The sequence below is a fragment of the Siphateles boraxobius genome, unplaced genomic scaffold (assembly GCF_051911475.1).
Source record: "Siphateles boraxobius isolate OS27281-9 unplaced genomic scaffold, OSU_SipBor_1 119, whole genome shotgun sequence".
Taxonomy (NCBI): domain Eukaryota; kingdom Metazoa; phylum Chordata; class Actinopteri; order Cypriniformes; family Leuciscidae; genus Siphateles; species Siphateles boraxobius.
Genome location: NW_027508721.1, coordinates 183,893 through 201,407, shown reverse-complemented (window position 1 = coordinate 201,407; position 17,515 = coordinate 183,893). Strand labels below are relative to the sequence as shown.

The 17,515-nt window shown below is 39.0% G+C and overlaps 1 long non-coding RNA gene across 1 annotated transcript in view; it reads right to left on the bottom strand.

Annotated features, from left to right (window-relative positions):
- The window catches only part of LOC143711489 (uncharacterized), a 69,485-nt gene extending 52,265 nt beyond the window's left edge, over positions 1-17,220 (bottom strand). The window contains exons 1-2 of the long non-coding RNA XR_013194857.1: positions 17,155-17,220; positions 16,454-16,550 (exon numbers count right to left, since the gene is read on the bottom strand). This is a non-coding gene — a long non-coding RNA (uncharacterized LOC143711489). The remainder of the gene's footprint in view (positions 1-16,453; positions 16,551-17,154) is intronic.
- Between the last annotated feature and the right edge of the window lie 295 nt (positions 17,221-17,515).

The window sequence follows — 17,515 nt, the reverse complement described above, 5'->3', positions numbered from 1 at the left end:
CTGTTTCCTCCAGGAGTAAAGGAGCATACACTTATCTTATTTCTCTTGATGGCAGAAATGGAAAGAGGAATGCTAGTGCTCCATTTCAAATTCATACAATAATCGCTCTACATTTTACATAATTGTATTGTTGATTGCATTTGTTAGGTCAAACTATTCAACTTACTTAAAGTATAAATTTTAACTTGGTTGCAAGAATTGCATACCTTAAACTATATGAAAATAAATGTAAAAAGCCTATATAATATTTAATTTGAGGTTGTATTCAAGATTTTCTGAAAGTTAAATGCTCTTTAAAAAAAATAAACTTCTGAATATGTAAATGGCTATAATCCTGAAACAGATATGAAAGACCTGTTTGTGTACATATTTCAGCACAGTATACCATACAGTAGGTCTACTATCTGGGAATAAAAATGTTTATCTGTTATAATGGCGAATATATCGGATGTGTGTCTAACGTTACCTCTGAGTGCAGGTGAGGACACATTCGAGCTGCATTCGGTGCTGTTGGAGCTGGAGTCCGTGGAGAAGCAGATCCGTGGTCTACTAGAGAGGCAAGCCGAGCTGCGAGATCGGCGATCAGCGCTTGAAACATCACGCGCCGATGCTCACAAGTCAGTGACTTTTTGACTCCGACTTCATCTACTCTGTGTGTTTCTCTGCACAGGACGCAAGCACCCAGGACGCGATCATCCCTGGCTCGATTCACTCCAGCACCGACACAACACCATGGACCCGGGGTGATCCCACAGTGGAAGACACGAGCCAGGACCAGAGCAAGAACCTCTCCGCCCCTCTCGGTCTTCGAGATCTCCACCCGGAACCGCTTCTCCACTCTTGGGGAGTCGGAACGCGACGACGCCGTGATCATCGGCAGTTCCATCGTCCATCATGTCCGTGCTACCTCAGGTAAGGGTAAGGTCCGTACTCACTGCTATCCTGGTGCTCATGTTCTAGATGTCGCTGCACATGTTCCCGAGATCTTGAACGGTGACGAGCGCGTCGGAGCTGTTGTGCTGCACGCGGGAGTGAACGACATCAGGCTGCGGCAGATGGAGGTTCTGAACAAGGACTACAGGAGCCTGATCGAGACGGTACACAGCACATCGCCTGAAGCAACGATCATCGTGTCTGGACCGCTTCCCACGTAACGACAAAGACAGGAAAGTTTCAGTAGATTATTTGCACTAAATGAATGGTTAATGTCATTGTGTAATGAACAGAAACTGCTCTTTGTAAATAATTGGAATCTGTTCTGGGAGCGACCTAGGTTCTACCGTGCTGATGGCCTGCACCCTAGCAGAATCGGAGCGGCTATTCTGTCGGACAACATCTCCAAGACGTTACACACCATCTGACTAGTAAGTCAAAGTCCAAATCACAGTCTTTGCTGTCCCAACTTAATTGATATAAGTAGTGTAGAACATTATATAGAAACTGTGTCTATTCCTTGTTTAGTAAGGCCAAACAATAAATCTACTAGGGCTGCAACAACTAATCGATAAAATCGATTATAATCGATTATGAAAATCGTTGTCAACGAATGTCATTATCGATTAGTTGGTCTGCTTACGTCACGGGGAGCGTTTACTGGTACGCACACACACGCAAGGTCTCTCTCCCTCAGGCGCTCTGCCGAGCGCGCGCGCTACACGGTTTGGAGCAGTCTCTGTCTCGCATGCGCGCTCTTGCTTGCGCGCTCTAGATTTCGGGAGTTTGAACTAATTCGCGGGCATCAGGGAGCCGCAATCAATATGCGGGGGACTCCCGGGACTTCCGGGATCTTGGGATGTCTGTATTTTGTCTCGAGCATCAGGTTGCGCAATCAGTTCGCTCGCAACGTAAGTGATGGATTAAAATAGCGCTACCGCAGAAATAGGTTAAATTAAAACGGTCTTTTCAAAGCGAAGCACTAAATATAAAGGCAGTTAATAACAGCAGTAGTAAAATATTGTTTTTTAGTCACTGTACTCAGTGGTTTTCAGCGAATGCTTGTGCACTAATGCATAATTTCTCCTGTCCTTTACTCAAGCCTGTTAGCTTGCTGGGTAACGTTACCTCCATTCCGTTCTCTTTTTATAGCATTTGTCTACTAAGTTTTAATTGTTTTTCAAACGCGATCTACTGCGGCTCTACGTTCACACAATTGTTTTCAGTCTTTCTATATTTATTTAATCAATTTATCCTTATATTATTCTTTTATATATTATATATAATATATATTATATTCTTTATCCTTATATTCCTTATATATAATTAATTTTAAATAAAAATTAAATGAATTATATATTTTAGATGTTTTTAGTTTGTTTTTAGTTCAGATATTCACATCTGAACAACATGTCTGTGTAAATTTGTTTTAACAAAAATTGTGTTAAAACATAATATGTTGGATATCATTTTTTTAACAATAATCATGTTTGTCAACTTGCCATCAGCAATTATCATTAAAAACAATGCAAATATTGATATTAGTAAAACTCAATGTGTGGCTTTTGCACTTTTTAAAGTACACTTTTACACATAAATACCCTGATTTACGGTTTTATTTAGTTATAAAAAAAAAAAAAGCTAATTTAATTTCTATCCGATTAATCGATTAATCGAAAAAATAATCGTCCGATTAATCGATTATCAAAATAATCGTTAGTTGCAGCCCTAAAATCTACTGTAGGATCTAGGAAAAATCTTATTGTAATTAAACCAGAAAATCTCAAAATCAGTGAACAAAAACAATTTCTAAAGCTAGATCTTCTAAACATTAGATCGCTCACACCTAAGGCGGTTATTGTATATGACATGTTCACAGATAATAGTTTCGATGTATTTTGCCTTACTGAAACCTGGCTTAAACCAAATGAGTATTTCGGTCTAAATGAGTCTACTTCACCAGGATACTGTTATAAGCATGAGCCCCGTCTGATAGAGGTCTTCACGGGTCCAAAAATTCATGCCCGAACCGGAAGAGACCCTTAATGTGCTACATCGAACCGGCCCGGACCCGTCTATTATTTCAAAGGTTGGACCCGGACCCGTGCAGATCCGAGAAATGCCATAAATGTACTGCCCGGACCCGACCTGGACCCGTCTATTATTTGAAAACTGGACCCGAACCCAGCGGGAAGACACAAACCCGACTGTCACATATTATTTCACACAAGTTGCGAAAAATAAAACTTTTTGTCTTACCTAATTTTAGTAGCAGTCGTCTCACTTCCTTGTAACGTTACCTGACTGACTGTGATGCATTACAATCCACCAACAAGAAAGTTCTATCCATGTTATTTCTCTCGTTATTCCAAGCTTAATCCACTCATTATTTCAGCTTTAAAAGTCCATTTGATGTCACAGTGATGGATGGCAAATGCAACTTTGCACATGTACATTCTGACTCGAGTTAACTCGACTCGTTTTGTTTGACAATACTTTAAAAGTCAACAAGAAGTGATGTCACCCGACATCGCTTAGAGCACCTTTAATTATATCATATGGAACCAATATATACCATATGGAACCGATATAGATATTGTACCACAAAATAATGATGTCACTGATCATTATATGGTAACGCAGTGCTCAGATGAGGAGGAAGGAGGGTCTAGCTAGCCTTCGTTTTGTTTGACAATATTTTAAACGTCAACAAGAAGGGATGTCACCCGACATCGCTTAGAGCACCTTTAATTATATCATATGGAACCAATATATACCATATGGAACCGATATAGATATTGTACCACAAAGTAATGATGTCACTGATCATTAAGTGCGCGGATGAGGAGGAGGGAGGATCTAGCTAGTGCGCGGATGAGGAGGAGGGAGGATCTAGCTAGTGCGCGGATGAGGAGGAGGGAGGGTCTAGCTAGTGCGCGGATGAGGAGGAGGGAGGATCTAGCTAGTGCGCGGATGAGGAGGAGGGAGGGTCTAGCTAGCCTTTGTTTTGTTTGACAATACCTTAAACGTCAACAAGAAGTGATGTCGCCGACATCGCTTAGAGCACCGTTAATTATATCATATGGAACCAATATATACCATATGGAACCGATATAGATATTGTACCACAAAGTAATGATGTCACTGATCATTAGGTGCGCGGATGAGGAGGAGGGAGGATCTAGCTAGTGCGCGGATGAGGAAGAGGGAGGATCTAGCTAGTGCGCGGATGAGGAGGAGGGAGGGTCTAGCTAGTATGCGGATGAGGAGGAGGGAGGATCTAGCTAGTGCGCGGATGAGGAGGAGGGAGGGTCTAGCTAGCCTTTGTTTTGTTTGACAATACCTTAAACGTCAACAAGAAGTGATGTCGCCGACATCGCTTAGAGCACCGTTAATTATATCATATGGAACCAATATATACCATATGGAACCGATATAGATATTGTACCACAAAGTAATGATGTCACTGATCATTAAGTGCGCGGAGAGGAGGAGGGAGGGTCTAGCTAGTGCACGGATGAGGAGGAGGGAGGATCTAGCTAGGGCGCGGATGAGGAGGAGGGAGGGTCTAGCTAGCCTTTGTTTTGTTTGACAATACCTTAAACGTCAACAAAAATGTATGTCGCCGACATCGCTTAGAGCACCGTTAATTATATCATATGGAACCAATATATACCATATGGAACCGATATAGATATTGTACCACAAAGTAATGATGTCACTGATCATTAAGTTCGTGGATGAGGAGGAGGGAGGGTCTAGCTAGCCTTCGTTTTGTTTGGCAATATTTTAAACGTCAACAAGAAGTGATGTCACCCGACATCGCTTAGAGCACCTTTAATTATATCATATGGAACCAATATATACCCTATGGAACCGATATAGATATTGTACCACAAAGTAATGATGTCACTGATCATTATATGGTAACGCAGTGCGCGGATGAGGAGGAGGGAGGGTCTAGCTAGCCTTCGTTTTGTTTGACAATACTTTAAACGTCAACAAGAAGTGATGTCACCCGACATCGCCTAGAGCACCTTTAATTATATCATATGGAACCAATATATACCATATGGAACCGATATAGATATTGTAGCACAAAGTAATGATGTCACTGATCATTATATGGTAACGCAGTGCGCGGATGAGGAGGAGGGAGGGTCTAGCTAGCCTTTGTTTTGTTTGACAATACTTTAAATGTCAACAAGAAGTGATGTCACCCGACATCGCTTAGAGCACCTTTAATTATATCATATGGAACCAATATATACCAAATGGAACCGATATAGATATTGTACCACAAAGTAATGATGTCACTGATCATTATATGGTAACACAGTGCGCGGATGAGGAGGAGGGAGGGTCTAGCTAGCCTTCGTTTTGTTTGACAATACTTTAAACGTCAACAAGAAGTGATGTCACCCGACATCGCTTAGAGCACCTTTAATTATATCATATGGAACCAATATATACCATGTGGAACCGATATAGATATTGTACCACAAAGTAATGATGTCACTGATCATTATATGGTAACGCAGTGCACGGATGAGGAGGAGGGAGGGTCTAGCTAGCCTTTGTTTTGTTTGACAATACTTTAAACGTGAACAAGAAGTGATGTCACCCGACATCGCTTAGAGCACCTTTAATTATATCATATGGAACCAATATATACCATATGGAACCGATTTAGATATTGTACCACAAAGTAATGATGTCACTGATCATTATATGGTAACGCAGTGCGCAGATGAGGAGGAAGGAGGGTCTAGCTAGCCTTCGTTTTGTTTGACAATATTTTAAACGTCAACAAGAAGGGATGTCACCCGACATCGCTTAGAGCACCTTTAATTATATCATATGGAACCAATATATACCATATGGAACCGATTTAGATATTGTACCACAAAGTAATGATGTCACTGATCATTATATGGTAACGCAGTGCGCAGATGAGGAGGAAGGAGGGTCTAGCTAGCCTTCGTTTTGTTTGACAATATTTTAAACGTCAACAAGAAGGGATGTCACCCGACATCGCTTAGAGCACCTTTAATTATATCATATGGAACCAATATATACCATATGGAACCGATATAGATATTGTACCACAAAGTAATGATGTCACTGATCATTACATGGTAACTTGCATAATACGTACTGCTGAAATTTGTCATGTTGCGCCACGTTATCGACCAGGCAGAACAATCCTTCCAACCACTATAGATAGATTCTCAAATAGCTTACCTGATCTATCTCAGCTGCTCTGTGAACCAGAGTACTATTTCTGCCATTCTGAATTCCGCCTTTGTTTTATCCTTCATTAGCTAAATATTATATTTGATGTTTTGGCTATTCTGGATTGTTTTTTCTTTGAAACACATCTTGGAGTTCTCATGGCAACAGGCCTGTACACAACAGCGATAAACTAAAAACGGAAAGTTTTTCGTTCGCGTTTTTTGAGGGCAGACGACAACATTGTCAAACCTAACCCCGTGTACATGGATCTGCGAAAATGACTAAAACACTGCATTCTGCCGGCAGACCAGTAGTTAGCGGTCCCTTTGTAAAGAAAAACTACACACCTGTAGACTGAACGCGTAATACGCATGCGCATGAAATCACAGTTTTCACAAATTAGCATTTTTGTAGTTTACAAAACTTTCTTGTAGTTTACTAGTCAATAACAGTATAATTTTCAAAATCTTGCTTTTTGAATCCCGTTCTAAATAGTTTGCATTTTCAGACCCCCAAAACGCGGTTGTTGTAAATGGACAGCCAATTTGCATAAAAAGTTTTCTGCTTTTAGATGAAAAGAGTGTCATGTAAATGGCCTCTCAGACTGACTCAAGAGTTTAACAGACTGGATACTTTATTTAATAAAACATGTATTTATTCATTTATCTATTTATTGTACATAACAGAACAGATTATGCATATAAAAAAAAGACATCAATGTCTTTCTAAGAGAATATTCCTGTCTTAATTGATAGTACGTAATCTATAAATGGTGTCTAACAGAGTGTTTTTTGTTTTATCTTAAAGGGGACATAACACACGCAGTTTCTGCCAATCTCATGTTAATCTTGAGTACCTATAGGGTAGAATTGCATCCTTCATATCTCTGAAGACTCTTTAATCTTATCAGATTTATAAAAGACAGATTTTTTCTGAAAATAGCCGAGCTCCTTGAGACGTGCCGTGCAGCACAGCCAACGGCTTCTGTTAACCGAACTTGCACGTTAATGGGCGCACTCTTGCTCTTTCTCTGGTTGTGTGTGCATGCTCTTCCGGGAGAAGTGCCCATACTAGGAATTCCGCCCCTTATGATGTCATTCAGGGCCATACTCGAAAAAAACTTTACAAAGTGTATTTGGCACAGAAATACTCCATCATACATCCAACTCGTTTTTTTAAACTTTGGCTATGTTTAGCATGAGAATCCAACTCTTTAACAGTGTAAATAAGTCAGAATGCATGAAATAGCATTAAACATCCCCTTTAAAATTCTAAAGATAATTTAACTTTTGTTTGGAGAACTTAAGCAAAACAAATATTGACCTACATGAAGTAATATTTTGGCTTGCATGTGTCTAAAGGAAATATATTGACCATAGTCATATAATTTGTGATCTACACAACAAACTTGATTTCCCAATTAATGTAATTCTCTGAAATGCAGATTATATTATAATTATGCAAATATGAATGAATGAAGTACGCAAAAATTATTTTTGATGTTGAATTAACTGAAATGGAAGTGTGCATCATGTTTTTCAGTGTATTGTGTAGTTTCCATGTTTTAGTTCATAATGTACAGGTCTTTTCTGTCTTTCTTTTGATGAACATTGAAGTATCTCTCTGATCAGACAACATTTAAAACAGGATAATAAAGAGAGTATGTAATCACACCACACTGCATCATCTTCATGGCTGTCCTTTAGATCTCTTTTTGTGCCATAATGTTATTCACTTCAAATGCTCTAACGGGCATCGATATTGTGCTCTGATCTATGAAGGGTAATGCCAGTTAATGGAGGAGCAGATGATCTGTTCTTCCTCAGTCTATGGAACGTAATGGGGCACTGAGGAAGAGCTTAAATCTGAACCCTGACAACACTGTAATCATTCATAATGTACTGCCTGATTGGAATGTATTGCTCTATGGTAGTTTGAACTGTTAAAGGTCTATGGAAGAACAAGATTGTAAACTCAAATTTCACTGCATAACCAAACAACCTTTACTAAAGCATAAATAAAGCACAAACACAAGTAAAGAAAGAGAAAATGAAGACAAAATTATGACATGGTGGTTGTGAAATTGTCACAGCTAGTGTTGCATAAAGTGCATGAAGACGAAGGTTCAGAGCCCGTACGTAATGTTTGTTTGGAGAGGTAGTGGGGGGCTGGGCAGGGCCAGCAAGACAGACAGAAGACAGACTGGTTCTAGGCAATAGTACTAGGACTAGAAAAAATGTCCTCCCCAAACTCAAAACCAAAGGGGTCTTGGCAAAAAACTCACTCTCAGTAGCTTCACTTCCACCAACACTCCCTTGGCGATGGATGGCTTGGCAGGCTAACACACCTGGTCAGGTAGGCGCTACACGGGCTCCATAGCGATGTGATCCTCGGTCACTCTTGGGGGCGCGGGCTACGTCACAGCATTATCCTTCACACTGGTGGGCTCAGGCTGTCGATCCTAGTTGTCTGGGTGGTTCTGGCTGGGCACTGGATCGGGAGTGGGGCTGGCAGCATCCTCAACGGTGAACGCTGATCCGTAGGAAGCCAGCACCCACTCCACATGAAGTGAATTGTCATGAAGCTCCCTCTAGGAACCTCCCCGGACAACTATGCACGTGTGGCGGTGTTGAGATGCAGGAAAATACACTGGCAGTCATCTGGGAAGGTGGTCTGATGGCCGAGATCCAAAAACTCCTCTAAATGTTCCAAGAGGTAGCATTTCCCCATGCTCAAGGCACATAAGTTTAACTAAAAACCATGAAGGGGTGAAAAATGAACCAAAAACATGAACTGACAGAAGAGATAAAATAAAGTTTCAGCAAACACATAGCTAAATACTTTGTTGGTCCAGTGTTCTGTCACAGCTAGAGTTGAATAAAGTGCTCGAAGACACAGGTTCATAGCTCAAATAGGGTTTAATATTATCCACAGGTAAATCCAAGCAAGGGCGTAGGTTTAGGGGGGGACGCTAGGTACTTGTCCCAATCAATATTTTGAGATGACAAATTTGTCCCCACCAATATTTAGCAAGCTCCTTTGAACTGCTATTCTGATATTTGCGCTGCATTTGGATCTTTGCGCTGTATTTGGATCGATTCCAACGGCCAGGACGACGACAGTACAAGATACGCCGTAATTTGATTGGCGGCAGGGTATCTGACAGGCAGGCTACACGCGCGGGCCGGGACTACTTTTTGTGCTTGCACTCACTGGCAGCGAGCGGGTCGGAGGTGTGTGTGTGTGTGTGTGTGTGTGTGTGTGTGTGTGTGTGTGACGACGCCGACGGTAAGTTACCAGGGCTGTCTCTCTGCCTGCCATATTCAAAGGCTAGTGTAAAACATTTATAATATTCAGTTTTTTTGCCCCTTTTTGTACTTTGTAGATCAGCTATGTCACCCAAGAAGAAGAAAGGGGACATACGAAGCTTTTTTCATAAAGCAGAGTGTAAGTAGGCAAAAATAACTAGTCACACAAATAACTAGCAGTTAGTAGTAGTGACTGACCAGGCTTTCAAATGCAGATTCTACTGTGGAAAATAGTATTAACTGGTGATCCTGGTTACCCAGGATATTGTTACAGTTAAACCTAGCTTCTGCAATCTTTCAAGGTTAGGAGCATTAATTAGGGGTGTGCAGCACGGATAGACTCATAGAAGTCGGGCTATCATGATAGAATGCTAACTTACGTTAGCAAGTCACTGAATGTTAATTAGCCTACCTTAACTTAGAATCTTGCAGTCATAAACAGTGGATCATCTGAGACATTTTTCGTTTCTACATTCTGTTTATGTAATGTATTTGTGAGTGTAGCCTACTTGCTAGCCACATGTGCTGGAAAAATATGTTGGCAATGTTAAAAGGGCAAAAGTTAACACTGTTGGTTATTCAAATATAATGCATCATTATTTGATTGATAATATCCAAATAAGAATATCTGGTAGGAGGGTTAAACTTGCTAGCCATATGATAGACTACAAAAATAATTTACCATTTTGTATGCAGGAAAAGACAGCATCAAACCGCAACAGATTTACATTTATTCATTTAGCAGACACTTTTTATCCAAAGCGACTTACAATTGAGAACAATAGAAGCTGTAAACCTAGGATAACAATATGCAAGTTTTATGACCCTTCCCAGTTTAATCTAATGCACTTTTTTTAAAGAATAGAATGGGGGGAGGGGGGATGTCCCCACCTACACTAGGCTTTTACACTAGGCTTGTTTGCTGCGGTCCGAGGCCGAGCGCGATTGATCCCGGCGCCCTCCGCAAAATTGGTCTGTTTTCACACTCAACTTGATTCTATCAAACTCTGGTGTGTTTGCGTGCATCTTACGTCATTGCAAACGTGCACGGCGCATGATAGAAAACACGACGCGGGTCAATATATTTCAGCAGTATGTTTTTTATTAATTTGGTGCTATTATGCATAGCTGAGTAAACAACACAAAAGGTTTATTGTGTGTGTGTGTGTGTGTGTGTGTGTGTGTGTGTGTGTGTGTGTGTGTGTGTGTGTGTGTGTGTGTGTGTGTGTGTGTCGCATAAGCTGTCTTTCTGCTGCTTGCAAATGGACTCTTTTAAGGAGACAGTGGATTTCCATTAATTTGTTGCCCTGATTGCACGCACTATGCGCGAATACACTGCAGACTCACTCTTGCTCGTAGGTAAATCTTCATATCTTACGTGTGTTTTATTTAACTAAATACATCATAATCGGCTAAAACGCTTGCGCAGCGGCAGGATACTTTACTTTCTGAACAATTGCGCACCCGAGTCCGTGTTGCTTGCACATACACGCGAACCGCAGCACGGTTCGGGATCAACCGAACTCAGACCACCTCCTCCAAGTAGTCTCGGGTTCGATACCCCAGTGAGCAACCGTGCCCCGTTCCGAACTAAACTGCCAGTGTGAAAGCCCCCTTAGATAACACTGGACACTGAACTGAAACAGAACTGAACATATAGGTGATGATGATGGTGATGGATGAGTGCACAGATGAACATAATTAGTGTCTGTGACAACAAATCAATGATAAAGGCAGACTATGACGAAACACAAGGAGTCAAAACAAATGTGATTGTGACAGAAATGTTAGTGGTTAGTGATACCTGTGTGAGTTTGAAAACTAATTACTAAAATCCATTAAAAATTACATTGACACCAGTTGACACTAATAGAAAAAAAGTCTAATAAAATGTGCTACAATTACTTTGGTGTCAGAATACCTTTTTGGATTACTAAATGTTGGGATAAAACAACAGTGATAGCAAGCTGGTAAAATGTAGCAGGAGAAATGACTGTCTGTGACTGTTAAATAATCTTGATTTCAACAGATAAGGTTGAAAGCACTGAAAGGTCATCATATAGAGACTAATGATCAATTATTATTGGCTTAAATCAGAAGTTTTTAGAGATGTGTGATATTAATTAATTTCACGTAAGAAACCACTTTTCAGTAAATTTATGTTTCGGACTAATGGAAGTTAAAAAATGACTTGAAAATCACACATTATGATTCACCATGGTAGTATCATGTAAAATACCAGAAATGATCATATTCTTTGGTTGAACTATGGCTTGGGAAAGGGAATAGTTTGGATAAAGTAATTTAATAATTTCAATCTGATTTAAGAAATAGAACCTACTTCACTTATTTTATGTACTTACATAATATGTAATCTGCTTACTATTCAGTCGCCGGCAGTTTAATACCTTTGTACATGATGTGCATAGCCAAATAATATTCCTGCTGTATGAAGATAATGCTGACACCCCCCTGACCTCTGAGTCAACGTTAATTTAATTCAGAACTGATACGTCTAAGAATAATAATTCAATTGTTATATCTGGATGTCAGTTGGGTGCTTTAATTTAATACACAAGGACAATCCTTCCTGCAGATAAGATGACATAGTTTACTAAGCTAATGAAACGCTATTAGTGCTGTTTTAAAGAACCTTAAGGGGAAAATGAATGTGACATTTAATTTGCGTGTCTCTCTATATGTCACGTCCTTCATAGTTTTGATAAGATACATGATGCAAGTAATAACAAACACGGATACTTTAATAAACTCTATAATGCACGAAGAATAGTTATCACATTACATATAGACGCGAACAGGCAAGGGGCTGAACAGAACAAGGAGAATATATACAAAGGCTTAACAAGGCTTAACAAGGGAACACAGATGAACGTAATCAATAATCAAGGTGACCAACTATGTCACAATGAAGACTAAACTGAAAGGGTAAACTTGAAGCCAAGATATGTGAACAAAAACTCAACTAACCAAGACAAAACTCGACGACAATGCATCCCTGAAGTGCCAGCCTCATCAGCCCTGTGAAGGCCTCATGGACACCTCAACAAACTCGTCTCCATACCGGCGTGATGACTCCGACCCCTAACCAGATGGAACTGGATAAATATTGTGAAAGTTTTGATCCAATCTGACTTCTGACCTATAATGCTGCCTGAATCATAATCATACACTGTTCGTTCGTTGACCAGAGGAGAACTGGACCCCTGACTGAGCCTGGGTTCTCCCAAGGTTTTTTTTCTCCATTCTGTCATCTGATGGAGTTTTGGTTCCTTGTCACTGTCGCCTTTTTCGCCTTTCTTCGCATTGGCTTTTTGCTTGCTTAGTTGGGGACATTTAATTTTATATTTAATAATATTATTACAACATTCATTTCCTATTACTATCTCTGTAAAGCTGCTTTGAAACAATCTGTATTGTAAAAAGAGCTATATAAATAAAGGTGACTTGACTTTAAGGACACAATATTTAAATTGAAGCATAACTTCGATTGCATTAGTAGGGATTATTTATCAGTAGTCTCATAACTTTGATAAGGTTACTACCATCCATTAGCACCCATGGATGTGGATTAATTCATTCTAATTATAAAAATAATAATTCTTAGTTTGCCTTTGTCTCTCTTTCATTTATTTTCTTTTTCAATTTATGAGTGTTGGGGGGTATTCGAGTTTCAATCAGATATTATTACCATACTCTCCATCACTCCAAACCTTTTAAAGTGGTAAAAGAGTGTGTGACGATTTGGTTTCTGGACCCATGCTCAGAAGCATGCAAAAATAAACTATAACCACTGGGACCTGTCAATTAAACCATAGTGCATTAACTCTCCATAATTAACTAATTGTGAAACTAATGTGTTTAAAAACAGAGTTTACCCATAAAACATACCCCCATCACAAGCCCACCACTGACACCACAGATAGATGACCCAACTACACAGTAGCACAGTAGTTGACTGGGTACTAATCTTCTTAAGGCTTATTTGGGTGGACTTGGTTCCTTGATACCAAATCGAACTGAAATTGTAAAAATGTGACAATACCAAACATTTTGCAGTACCAGTAGTACAGGGTACCATCTTTCAAATGGTCCCATTCATATTTGTGTTTTGCGCTCTAACGACTGTTAAAGATTTTTATTTACAACAGTATTTGTTTATTTACAATTTTAATTATTGTAGTAAAACATGGACATGTCTGTCGAGTGCGTGATCATTTATGTTAGTCAAAATCCACTTAATACCACTCAAAAAACAGTTTTCCTGCAACACAAATTCACTTTGAAATTTTCAAATTAGTTCAAGAGAGATTGTTCTCGTTGTTTTTGCTATCATAATTTCATTGGAACCATGAAATTGTACCGGTACCAACTACTGAAATTTTAATTGTGTGCCAACACTAAACAAGCACATTAAAATAAATTTTTACAATGATATCACAGCAGTTTAACTCCAACCTACGTCTCATCTAATACAACATATGACAAACTAAATAACTTAACACTTAGAAACGTCCTGCTGAAGACATTATTGCGATGGTGTTTCAGTTCGATCAGCTACTTCTTCCAATGTTTCGGTAAGAGTTATTCTGTTATTTGTGAGTTTAGATAAATTTTCATGGACTTCTAATTTGCATTCTTCAGTTCCTGTTTTTCTTTGTTCAGTTTTCCCGCCTCTCCTTTTTTATCATGGTAACTAATATGATTTGCCATCACGTTCAGCTGTGTCGTCGTTGATCAACTTGTTTACCTGTGTATTTAAGTTCCTGTGTTTTGAGTTCTCATTTGTCTGGTCATGTTAATGTTAAGTTGTGTTTGCTCGCTTGCCTGTCTTTTGGATTTTTTACTCATATGGATTATTAAAGCCTTTTAGAACTCGATCTTCATCTTGTTCTTCCTACAGCCCAAATGTGACCGTTGCATTATCTGACTCAGACTTGAGTTGATACGGTAAAACCGCTACTATCATCATTACGGTTCATATCACTGTGTAGCCTATACAAGTGTGACACTCACAAAATAAGTTTTGTTGAGAATTACTTTTTGTTTCCTTTCCTAATGCAATAGCATTTTATTTTATTTTGATTTATATAATTGAATATTAAAGGTATTGTAGGTAGAAATCCCCAAAAATACTTTTTTCCAATTTTTTTCAAACTGTCTTTATATATCAATGCATAATTAAAATGTAAGTACTCTGGAAAATAAATTATAAAAATCGAGTTTCTGTAGTTCTCTCAGGACTGTAATAAACACAGCTCATTATTCCATTCGGGACGAAAGAAATGATTGGCTGGGGCGACTGTCACTCTCCCTCGCTACCATGGATACCACCTCTGCTGATACAGGAGGAGCCCAAATGCGCGCACCCGTTTGAAAAGGAACTAGTAATAACAAACAATTATGGCAGAGAAAGAACAGTCACAATTCTCAGTAACGTTACCTGCATATAGAGGCAGCGAAGTCAAACGAGTTAAAAAAAGGAAGACAGTATTTGAAAAGGCTGTGAACAAAAAGTATTTGGATAAATAAAGAAATCATAAGAGAGTCGGTGTGGCTTTCCAGCGTCGGCTACAACTGAGTGATCTCAAGGGGCTGAAAAGTGACTCCATGATGGCTTTATTTCTGCTGGACAGGTAATCTTGCTGTTTTCATTTTGATGGCATTTATTTTTTCATGAAGCATGTATCACTAGCACACCTAGCTACCTAATATTAGCTACCTAACGTTACGTAGCATAACTAACGGTACTGGCTTAGCTATGACAGTGTAACTTTGGTGTCGACTAGTATAACGTTACTGTTAGTGAGCCAGGGTTGAGACGATAAATAAGCAATAGGCCTATCTGCAGTCGAAAGCTGTTTTATTTAATTTCGCCGAATCTAACTTTAGGTTAAAAAGTTTAGGGGATCTATTTTTATACCTAGCTTTACCCTCTGCCTAAACTGTGTTCCTATTTTCACCGTGAACTCTACCTACTCCGTTTTTTCACGTTTGGTTTGTTGTTATATGCTCTACATATGTTTACATATGTCTTTATGTTGTATCTGTATGTGCTATACAATCTATGTTGTGTGTGTGTGTGTTATATTATCTTGGGTCTGCAATGCAGTTGTGAGAAGGTGTTTGAGTGTATGTAATTCAGTTTATCTGTAAACAATCTTATGTTATGAATCTTACAAATTCACCTTCATCACAGTGTAACTGATAGTAACGGCAAACGTGTATCAATGAAGCTATTTATAGCTTTGCCTTATATTGAGTTTGATTCCATTACGAGCTAGTAAAATATTTTAAACTTTACAAGTATCGTTATGCGAGCTGGATAGTGAGTACTAACAGCCATGTTAATTGTTTATATTCATACTGATAAAGTTAGTTATTTTATTACTTGTGATTCTGACATGATGTCACTCAGGGCCGTGCAGAGACCTCTGGAGGGGCAGGTGCTCAAAGTATAAAAGGGGGCACATGCGGAACAAGGCTTTAAATAGGGCTGTGCTCAAAATATCAATACAGTAATATATCAATACGGATGATTCTGTATTGATACAGTAGCAAATGCATTGATGCAGTTTTGAAAAAGAAACAGAACAGAAAAGACAAATTTTACGTTTAAAAGTTAAAAAAAATTATGAATGTGCAGTGTGCACCTATTAATAACTCTGGGATTAGAAACTGAAGTATCTTAAGTTGTCCCAACCTGATGGCTTTTTCTTCTCTGTTATACAGAATAATAAAGAACAGCTGTTATAGTAAACTGTGTAGGACCAAATCAACGTGGCCCATGTTTCGTATAGTATAGTTTTATTTAATGCCATATCAGCATCTATGGCTATTTTCATGGCATAAACTAATTTACACAAATACAAGAGTTACATTTATACAATGAAAATAAAAACAAAGCAAACAGAAACAGCAATTAATACTTTACAAGATTTTTAACATTAATGTGATACCTGTTCTGGTACATTCTTACTAAAGTCCTTAAGTGCGTTTGCTGCCTTTGCTGTTGTTGTTACTGCTGCTGCTGCTGCTGATACTGCTGGAGCTGATCTGAGACATTAAAACAAACATATAGAGATATATTAGCTGATTAAATCATTTTTATGTAACCATGACAAGATGTAAAGACTGCTGACAGTGTTTGGAACCTTCACTAGCTCACTGACCTGCTGTAAAGCTGTAGATTCTGCCCAGGCCGCTATAATATAATAATATTATAATAGTGGCCTATATAATATTACTAGGGGAGATGTTCACAGAGGCTTCTGCACACAAAACATAAGATATTTGTAAGCTAACGGTATGTGATAATAAGCCTAAACTCTTACCAGATTTGTGATGATAATTTTTATGGCACTATACGTTTTTTAAATAAATACTGTAATAATAATAATAATAATAATAATAATAATAATAATAATAATAGTTTAAAGTAAAAATAATAGTTTTTAGTCAAATAACATAAAAAGACCAGACCTCTCGACGCCCGTGAAACTTTTCTCCCTCAAACAGCAAGCTAACGTTACTTCTACAGCCTACACACAGCAATATAAACAACATCTCAGCATGCTCTTCACGTCGTTCTTGTAAAATAATAATAATAATAAGTAAACAAACATCAAAATCACTTCGCTGAGAATAAAACACCACTTACCAGCAGCCGCAGAGTTGAAGATATCCTCTGGCAGTGCGCGTAGCCGCGCGAAATCAAAAAATGCGCGTGCAGCGTGAGGAATCGTCCCGGACGAGTTCGTCAGGTGAAAGGTCATCATGTGGGTCATTATATTTACGGCTAAATTATTATTCATTAATTTTACTAATAGTTAGATTGGGCAGGCATCCACAAAAGGGCCTTTAATTACAAAAAAAAGGAGAGGAAATTTTGCCTTGACAAAAGGGCACTTTGGGCACCAAGGGGCAAAAGGGCAGGTGCTCGAGCACCCAAAGCCCCCCCCCCCCCTCTGCACGTGCCTGATGTCACTACATCTGGTAAAGCTGGTAAACACGTCCGACTC